The following is a 9,483-nucleotide window of genomic DNA, read 5'->3' as shown; positions in this document are numbered from 1 at the left end:
ACTCAGTAACAGCATGGCACAGGAAATTCTGTGCCTCCTTACACACTGAGATACCATTTAACCTGCTTCCCACAAGTCTGGTTGCAACACTGGCCTCCAAAACGCTGAATCATTACCTGGTATGGATCCTAACCCTTTTTTTCTTCTACAAGTTATCATTATGGGTTAGTTGGTTTCCTTCCTTTGAGGTGGAGAGTTTAAAGCAGTCCAATTGAAGTTCCCCATTTTGTAGTGTGGTTTTAATCAAAGTATTTCTTAACCTGATGACCAGGTTAACCTAATTTACTAGGTAAACTTCAGTGAATTTCCATCTTGGAAGCACTATCCATTAAATTATAATAATATATAGGCTTTTCATTGATGGTCTTGCTTCAGGTGCAAGAGCTCTCATTTTCTCAGTTATAACAACAAAGCAACCAGGTTTACTCAAAAAAACAAACTAGTACATTGAGTTTTCTTGGCCATTCAGTCATTCACCTCCACTGTGAATGAGTTCATCGGAGCCTCTCTGGGGAGTAAGTTCGGACATGGGATTGGTCCTGGATGGAAATCTGAGCTGCAGAAACGCACACTGCACTTCAAAGTCAGAAAAGCAACCTGATTTTTGGCCAAGCCCTGAGTTCGAGTTGCCTTAACCCTTAAGGTAAGACAATATTAGCCCTACCACATTTTGTGTGGCAAATGACAAAGAAATGAAAACACCACACCAGGTCCACGGGGACCTAAAATGGTTATTCTCCCTAAAAGCCAAGCGGGGCTTCCCCCTTTTCTCATGTATCCTATACCCAGTGTGCGGATTCCACTGGACTCCCCGCGAGAAACACGTTCCCTGCATCTCTCCCTTGATGAAACCAAGGAAGATGCATTTTTTGGTAAAATAAATAAACTTCATTTTAAAGATCAGTTTTATAAAATCTCATCGACAAAATGAGGTTAGGCCCTGGCTGGCGTAGCTCAGTGGATTGAGCGCGGGCTGCGAACCAAGCATCGCAGGTTCGATTCCCAGTCAGGGCACACGCCTGGGTTGCAGGCCACGGCCCCCAGCAACCGCACATTGATGTTTCTCTCTCTCTCTCTCCCTCTCCCCCTCCCTTCCCTCTCTAAAAATAAATAAAATCTTTTTTTAAAAATGAGGTTAATTTTTACCTCATTTTAAAAAATGAGGTTTACACCTTTTTTTAAAAAAGGTGTAAATCACTAGAATCATAGAATCATCTTAGTTCACATGCTACCTTATATATTTGGTCCACTAAAGACATTTTTAAATGTCTTTAAAATGTCTTTCAAAATCAGCTGATTTTGAAAGCAGAGGCGCTGAACCATAATTATTGTTTATTTCTGGAGGGAAATATATTGGGGAAAATCAGATGGATATCTAGGCTACCGCCTCAATAAAGGAGCTGTTAGTATTTTCCTCTCCTTTTTCTTTTTTAAGGGCTACTAGAGAGTGTGCAGACTGGAGAGTGGAGAATTTCCAGGTTTGATTCTCAGAAGGATGCTGTCAACCACAAGTAGCAAGTTGTGGATTGTCCGGATATATAAAATAGAAGTCGCTTTAAGAGGCATGTCTTTCGTTAATGCGGGCTTGAGAAGCACGGCCCCTCCCCCTTTATAAGGAAAGTGAGAAGTGATGGAGGAGGAAAGGCCTTCAGCCCCGTCACTGAAGCAGCCAAAAGTCACGCGTGGGGCCAAGAAGCCTCACCTATGAAATACAGGAACCACAGTGTAATGCCGTCCATCATCTGGCTCCGCTTCCCACAGGCGATCAGAACTGAAACACCTTTTAGGAAGCAGGTAAAACTTCACGTGGCAGGAAGTCCAGTTGAACCCGTGTAGCTCTGCTTCATAAGGAACAAACTTGTATACTCCCGGAGCTACAGAAAGTGTCCCCAGGGCCCTCTGATCCAAACGCATTTCTACAGATGTTGTTGAATCTCAGCGGTTTCTGCTCCCAGAGGAGTGGAGCTCCTGATCATGAGCACAGTGGGATAACGACATCTGTCTCCTTAACACACTTTTCCGTTTTCATTGGAAACACGGACACTTAGGAATATTTGCAGAACGTACTTACTTCACCTTTCTTCTCAATATTTGACTATCAGAGGCCAGAAAGTGAAACTCTTTGGGCAGACAGGGCTAAGTGCTGCTATCCTCGGTTGCAGCAGCGGGAGAACTTAAAAGAGGCGGTCGCTCGTACCCTAACACGTTGGGAAATGTGATAAGGCAAAGCGGCAGCAGGTTCTGGTGGGATAACCATAGAACTGCAATAGCTAACCTTTACTTCTTAAGCTCTTACCTCTGCAGACCGCTGCTCTAAGCACGTCAGGGATCTTGATTTATTTAACCCAGGGGACAGGGCTGGGCCGGGGGCACTGCGGCCCCTTCCCAGCGCTCCCTCTCAGCCCTTCCCTGGCACCTTCTGCCTGGATTCCCTCATCTGTCAAATGGGGACAGTAACTGTTCCTACCCTGCAAGGCAGCTGTGGTAGTTCAATGTAATTATTCAAGTTAGTACAACTTCATTTTATTTCAAGTTCATTAAGTCACTGTTTTTAATCAACTGTAAGTAGATTAAAGGGTGTTTTCAATAGCAGATGTGTCGAGACTTTTTAAAACCTGTGCTGTTTTTCATCTGTGTCTCTAAACGCTTTGAATCCTCCTGTAACGCGTGTGTGAATATATAAGACTGTCATATCTGCGGTCTTTGCATCCACTCTGTTCTAACTGAAAAATCTAAGCCTGCTTGCTGGGTGACTCTTTTTTTTTCCTAATCCTTACCTGAGAACATTTTTTCCCCATTGCTTTTAGAGAGAGAGGAAGGGAGAGACAGAAACATCGATGCAAGAGAGAAACATGGATTGGCTGCCCCCCGTATGCGCCCAGACCAGGGATCATACACACCCGGACCGGGGACTGAACCCACAACCCAGGCATGTGCCCTGACCAGGAATTGGTTACAGATGACGCTGCAACCAACTGAGCCACACTGGCCAGGGCTACTGGGTTAATCTTAAAACTTAAAGACCCTTCGTTGAGAGAGTAATTATTATTTAAGCTTATATTGTCATTAGCATTTACTGATTATTAACTGTTAAAAAAACCCCTACATTCTGTTTGGGTGTGTTGGGGGTCCTGAAATACCCACAGGAAAAAATCTAAATTCCGTGGCCTTCAGAAACTTGCTCTATAGACCTTTGCCAGGCTAGGCTCGCTCTGCTCCTTTTTATCTTCATCTTTCCTGCCCTACCCACTGCGCCCTCCAGGTCTGCCAAGCTCCTGGTGGGGCCCCAGACAAGCCTCTTTCTTTCGCCCCTTCCCCTGAGAGTGGCCGTCCTTGCCCCCACCCGCAGGCTCCCCCTGCCTCTCCACCCGCACGTCACTTCCCACATACACCTGTCACCGCCGAGCATGCTCTGGGCATCCGCTCCCACGGCAGGCTGGCAGCATATTCTATCTCTTTTTGTGTCTCTCCCCATTAAATAAATAAAGGATTGGCTCAGCATGAAACAGCGGCAGACTATGGTAAACTCTCTGCTTCTTGAGCTGGTTATACAGCTTTTACGAGGCTGGGTTAAGGCAAGAAGCAATGGAGCTCCCCCTGGCACTAATTGTTCCCTCTAAGTAGGGTGGGCGGAGAAATTTTCTACCTTGGGGGCAGGCTCCACTGCCCCCCCCATTGTCTCCTTGCCCCCTGCCACGGTTGCGGCTCCCCCCCGCCCCCGTCGCCGTCCACTGCACTGAACAGCCTTCGCTCGGCCTTGGTCTTGGGCTCTGCCGGCCCCCCCCCCCCACCTCTCCCTTCACCCAGAACAGGTAAAGAAATGTTTCTTTTTCAAACCTACTGCTCACGTCCTGTGGGGCTCAGACACAACACTGACTGGCGCCCGGTTTGCGTTGGCACAGCTGCTGAACGGCGAGTCCCCGAGGGCAGCCCCGCCCCCCGCCCCCCGCCCCCTCCCCCCTCCCCCCCACAGCTCGCACTCAGAAGCAGCTGTGGTTCACAGGCCGGCGACGTTTATGTAACGTGTAATTACCACGTTGTTTCTCACTTCCTGCCGAAGCTGAGGCTTAGCCCATCGGTGCTGATTTTAGCTCTTCGGGGCCGTGTCTCTAAACCTGCGCCCTGCCCTGGCCCTTTACGAAAAGTGGGGAGCACCTGTGGTTGGCGTCGGGGCGGTGGAGAGAGGGAAGAAATGGGGGGGACTGGAATGTCCACTGAGGCCCTGCTGCGGGGAAAGCACTTTCCACTCTTCACCTTATTTATGACTCAAATCAACTCACGGACACACCTGTCATTAGCCCCATTTTCAGGATGAGGAAACTGAGACCCACAGAGGTGAACACACACTTGCACCAGGGCACACCCAGCCAGTCAGGGCTGGGGCAGAAAATCCGCCCTGGTCCACGGACTCCGGCTCTTCCCCCGACCTGAACCCCTCCGCCCCCTGGACAGCGTGCGGGTTTCCCTGGCCCTTGGATGCCGGCCCCCACACGCAACTCCCATCATCCCCGTGCTGCTCAGAAGCTAGCTGCTGGGCTTTGGGTCCACATTTCTGGGCAAAGAACACTGGTGAGTGTGCCCCTGAGCACACCTGGTGTGCGAACTTGCCCTTGTCTTCACCCTTGGATTCTCTGCTCTGTGACTCTTTCTTATTTTAAATCCTCATCCCAATTAATATTTTTTTAAAGGAAGGGAGAGAGGGCGAGAAAGAGGGAGAGGGAGAAACAGCAATGTGAGAGGGAAACATCAATCAGTTGCCTCCCACACGCTCCCTGACCGGGGATCGAACCCACAACCTTTTGCTGTACAGGATGATGCTCCAACCAGCTGAGCCACCTCTATGACTCTTTCACCCTGATGCCCTAATTTCAGACTCCGTGGGATTGCCTGTACATCTCTCTTCCGAAGGAAGGGCTGTCTTAGAAGACCCACTTTTTCAATAACAAGGGCAGATCACGATCGTCTTGGTACTACTTTATTTAGAACAGAATCCAGTGCGATTAAATCTGTTTAAAATGTGTTTGAGGACGGTGATATAAAATATTTGAGATGCATGTTTAAAATCAAATTTGCATGATTATTTTAAACGTCTTAATTTGGCTTGCATCAGAACCTTCTAACTGATTGTACAACCTAAAGCCGATTTGGAGCACAGTGTTGAATTTATTTCATTCAGAGCACATAGCCACAGAAGTGACTAACAGCATAATCTGTGACTTTAGCTTTTTAAACAGATGAAATGTAATTGCCACATGGATTTATTTGAAAATTGTACAGTGTCATCTTGAATAGCTTTTCGACAACTCAGAAGATTATTTAACAAGATCTTTTTTGGCAGAAAAAAATTGCATATTGATACTAAGCTGCTGAAGATATTCCTTTGCTTGTGTATGTTTATACAAAGGCTGGCGAAGCAAGCCACGGGAGCCAGAGTTGGGGGTCCCAGCCTCCCTCCAGGGGAAAGTCACGTTGCCAAACAAAATGCCAGTTTTAGGTCTACTTCCAGCTTCTTTGACTTCGAGGGTATGGTTTTTACATGCTTAGATTTTGAAAATCTCAGTAAAATAACATCTTGCCTACGTAATGTCAGAAAGGAAGGTTTATCTTGGACCATCCAGAATGATCCCATTTATTAAGTAGCTCAAGTACAAGGTCATCACCTTCCTGTAGCACTAACCTGCAAAATATAGCATTAGAGCCAGCACCTGTCAAAAACGTCATTTCTGCAAATGTACAGCTCCCCCTCTTACACGGGGGGGGGGGGGGCAGGCAGACAGTCCTGCAAACTACTTGAGCATGCGCTCTGCCCACCACATGCCCACCAGTGCACCTGCCGCGCTCTCTGCCCTGAAGTGCATTTTGCGAGGAACACGTGCTGAATTCACACCAGGGCCTCTACGATCTCATCCACAGGTCAGCGTGTCCACTGAGGGCTGACCCGAGGCTACGGGAAGAAAGCGCCCGCCTCAGACAGAGAGGGGAGGGTGCGGGGCAGGGCACACGCCAGGTTCAGCAGTCAGAGTCGGGGCTCCTGAAGGTCACGTCGCCCCCAGGTCTGTGTTGAAATGACCTTGCTTTGTCTGGCTGTAGGATTAGGAGTGTTTCATTGACAAGAGTTGGATCACTTTTAAAAATGTGTTCCCATTTTCCACGTGTCAAATGTTAGAAACTCTGAATCCACTTAATCAATATTTAACGACACCCCTGAGCTCCCTCTGCTAGCTCCGCCTCAGCCAGCTGTGACAGGGGACACGGTTCTGTGTCTATTTCTTCCTCAAACAGGGCCGTGCATGATCCCCAAACAGAGACGAGGGAGGAGAGGCTGTGGAAGAAGTAGCCAGCGGCCGACCGACACTCGTGGGCAGACCCACCCTTCAAGGCAGAGCCTGCACTGCCCGCGCTGCTCCTGGCACCGGGGGGGCGGTGCCCCGCTCAGGAACCCTTCCAGAACCTTATCGCGGTGAGCAGATGAAACCGAAAGCCAAGGGCCTGGAAACTTTCTCCCTGGTCATGTACCTGAAGGACCTCAGAGAGACAATAAAACAATATCTGGCCACTTTGTTCTCTGGTTCGAGTTCCTAAACAGGAAGAGCGAAAAAAGCCTGGTGCATGGGAGAAGCAGCCCGGCGTGCCAGGGCCTGGAGGGGCCAGCTCTTCCCGAGACCGTGCCCCAGGGACGCCGCAGAGAGCATCCGGGGGCTGCAGGGTGCGCGCGGGGGCCTGCGTGCCACGGAAGGGCACATCCCGGCTCCCGGAGCCTGGCGTGGCAAGGGCTCCCTCACACCTGCTATCACCACCCTTCAAGGGTCAGCATGATGGCCTGCTGGCCTCCCCCTCCAAACTGAAGACAGGAGCTCTTTCATCATCATTGTGGTCTTTGTGTCCTTGTCGTGGTACAGGCCGACAAAGACTTGTTGGATAGCCCTGGCTGGGTGCTTCTGTTGGCTGGAACATCGTCCCGTGCACCAAAAGGTTGTGGGTTTGATCCCCCATTGGGGCCACATACCTAGGTTGTGGGTGTGGTCCCTGGTCTGGGCATGTACTAGAGGCAACCGATCAATGTTTCTCTCTCACACTGATAGCTCTCTCTCACCAATAATAAAGTATCCTTGAGTGAAGACTTTTTTTAAAAAGGCTTGTTGGATGGATAATAAAATAAGCACATGCCGGGGGGAGGAGGGCAGACAAAGAAGGGTAAGGAAGAAGGACAGAGGAAGCAAAAGCACCGCCTTGGAGGGTGACCCAGTCGCTGTGACAACGTGGAAACACGGCGCATCGTCTCAGAGAGTTAGCCACATGACCAGCAGGGTCTGCCCCATGACAGTGCCCCTGCAGCACGCTGTGACCTCACCTGGGGAGGGAGGTGACAGAGAGCAGGTTGAGTTCAGGCCACCCCCGTGAACCTGGGTGCTCAGCAGACCACTCCAAAGCGCGTTCAGGGGTGGGGGTGAGGGTTCCACATCCTGGCGGGGCTATTGAGAAGGGCTGTGCTGGGGGGAAGAGAAAAATGAGAGTCAGAGACACAGAGAGTCAGGCTGGGGTTTGCGCCCGCCCGCGGTCCCACGTGCAGCCACGGAGCCGCCCTGCAGGCCAGCCCAGGTCCGGAGTGCAGCGACGCAGGACACCACCGGACACCTATTAAGACTCCAGCAGGTGCCTGCACATCACGCACGGTACTTCCGTTCATCCTTCCAGCACCCCTGCGAGCGGGAACATCTGTCGCAGGCGAGGAAGTTGAAGTGTTGACCAGCTTGCCGGGTTGACACAGAGTAGGTGGCCAAGCTGGGGAGAGACACGGAGGACACCCAACGCAGAGCCCTCGGGGAAGTGCGAAGGACAGAGAGAGGAGAGGCGGGAGCAGCTGAAGCCCCACCTGGCTCCGGGAGGCTGGGACAGCGCCCAGAAGCGCCTCCGTGGTGGAGGGGCCTGCTCCCTGCCTGCACACGCGGTGGGAGCGGTGGCGCGCTGTGGGCACCGACTCACAGCGACGAGGGCTGGGTCTCCCCGTGGGATCTCATTCCATGTCCCCCAGGCTGGCAACCAGGGCTGGACACAGGTGTGCGGAACGCACCCAGTCAGTGGACGGCTGACTGATTGATTGACAGTTGGCCCGGCTGTCTGTTAGAACACTTTCCCTGCTCTTTGCAACAACTGGAAACCAGCCTCCCCGCAGGGCTGTCTGACTTCCCACAAACCCAGCAGCCTCCCACCCCACTGCCTGCTTCTCCCGGAAGGCCCTTCTCAACAGCTCCCCTGGGAACCTGGGCGACCCCGGCAAAGGAACAAAATAAACGTGAGAGATGCGACATCTTCACGCCTGAGTGGAGAGGTAATCCAGGTCCCAAGCCAGGGGCCTGGCCTCGGGGAGACTGGCGGAGGCGTGTTAGACGAGCGATGACCGAGCTGAAGACGGGCCAGCTCTGAACAGGGAACCTGGGCGGGAGCCTGGCCCCCGGGAGAGGCCTCACTATTGTTCAAGCTTGGCCTCTGACTTCCCTTCCAGGAGTAAAAGGTCCCGCCGAGCGCGCACGTGAGCAGGAAGTGGGCGGGGCCCGCTGCGGCGCCACGGCGGGGGGGGGGGGGGGTGGGTCGTGAAACAAGAAGCGCGGGGGGGGGGGGGGGCGCAGCCTCTGCGGTGTGGCTCAGGCCGTGACGCGAAAACCAGGAAGCTCAGCTCAGCTTAGAGGAGGCCGATGCGAGCAAGTCCCAGCGGAGTGGGGGCTTCGGGTTGGACCCTCGGGCGGGGAGTCAGCCTGGGTCCCCCGCAGGCGTACCCACGTCCCCGCAGCTGGCAAAACCGCAGCGCTCGGGAAACATCCCCCCCCCCCCGAGAATAATTGTGCCATCAGAATGGGACAGTCGGAGAGTGTTAACTAGAATGCGATTTGATTTTTTTTTTAATTGAGCTGGAGGCTCTGACCCGTGTGGCGGAATGGGTTGGGCGTCGTCCCTCGAAGTGAAAGGTCGCCAGTTCAATGCCAGGTCAGGGCACAGGCCTGGGTTTCGGGTTCAGTGCCCAGTCCGGGTGCATACGAGAGGCAACCGATTGATGCTTCTCTCTCTCATCAATGTCTCTCTCTCTCTCTCTTCCTCCCTCCCCCCTCTAAAAATAAATAAATAAAATCTTTAATGTAGAAAAATGAGTTTGAGTTTTCTCAAAAAACTCACAGCCCCGCCTCGTGGTTTGACCTGAGTGAGAACGGGAGACGCTCGGTGAGAGGAGATGGGCGGGGCCGACACCCCGCCCCGCCCCCTCTGGGTCCCAGGGCGTCTCAGTGGGTAGAGCCCCCCTGCCCTTCTAAGTCCCCGGGGGTCTGCTTGGTCTGGAGAACCTGCTGGGCAGCCTCGGTTGGGAAAGGCTTGGTTGGGAATCATTTCCAGTTGGGAATGACTGCCTGGATCGGCGCCAACACAAAGGCACGGCTAGAAATCCTGACGTTCAGTGAAATGGAACATCCGGGTGGAGCCACGAGGAGATAAATC

The sequence above is a fragment of the Phyllostomus hastatus genome, unplaced genomic scaffold (genome assembly GCF_019186645.2).
Source record: "Phyllostomus hastatus isolate PE091 unplaced genomic scaffold, TTU_PhHast_1.1 phas_contig_148, whole genome shotgun sequence".
Taxonomy (NCBI): Eukaryota; Metazoa; Chordata; class Mammalia; order Chiroptera; family Phyllostomidae; genus Phyllostomus; species Phyllostomus hastatus.
Note: the sequence above shows the minus strand (reverse complement) of the source record.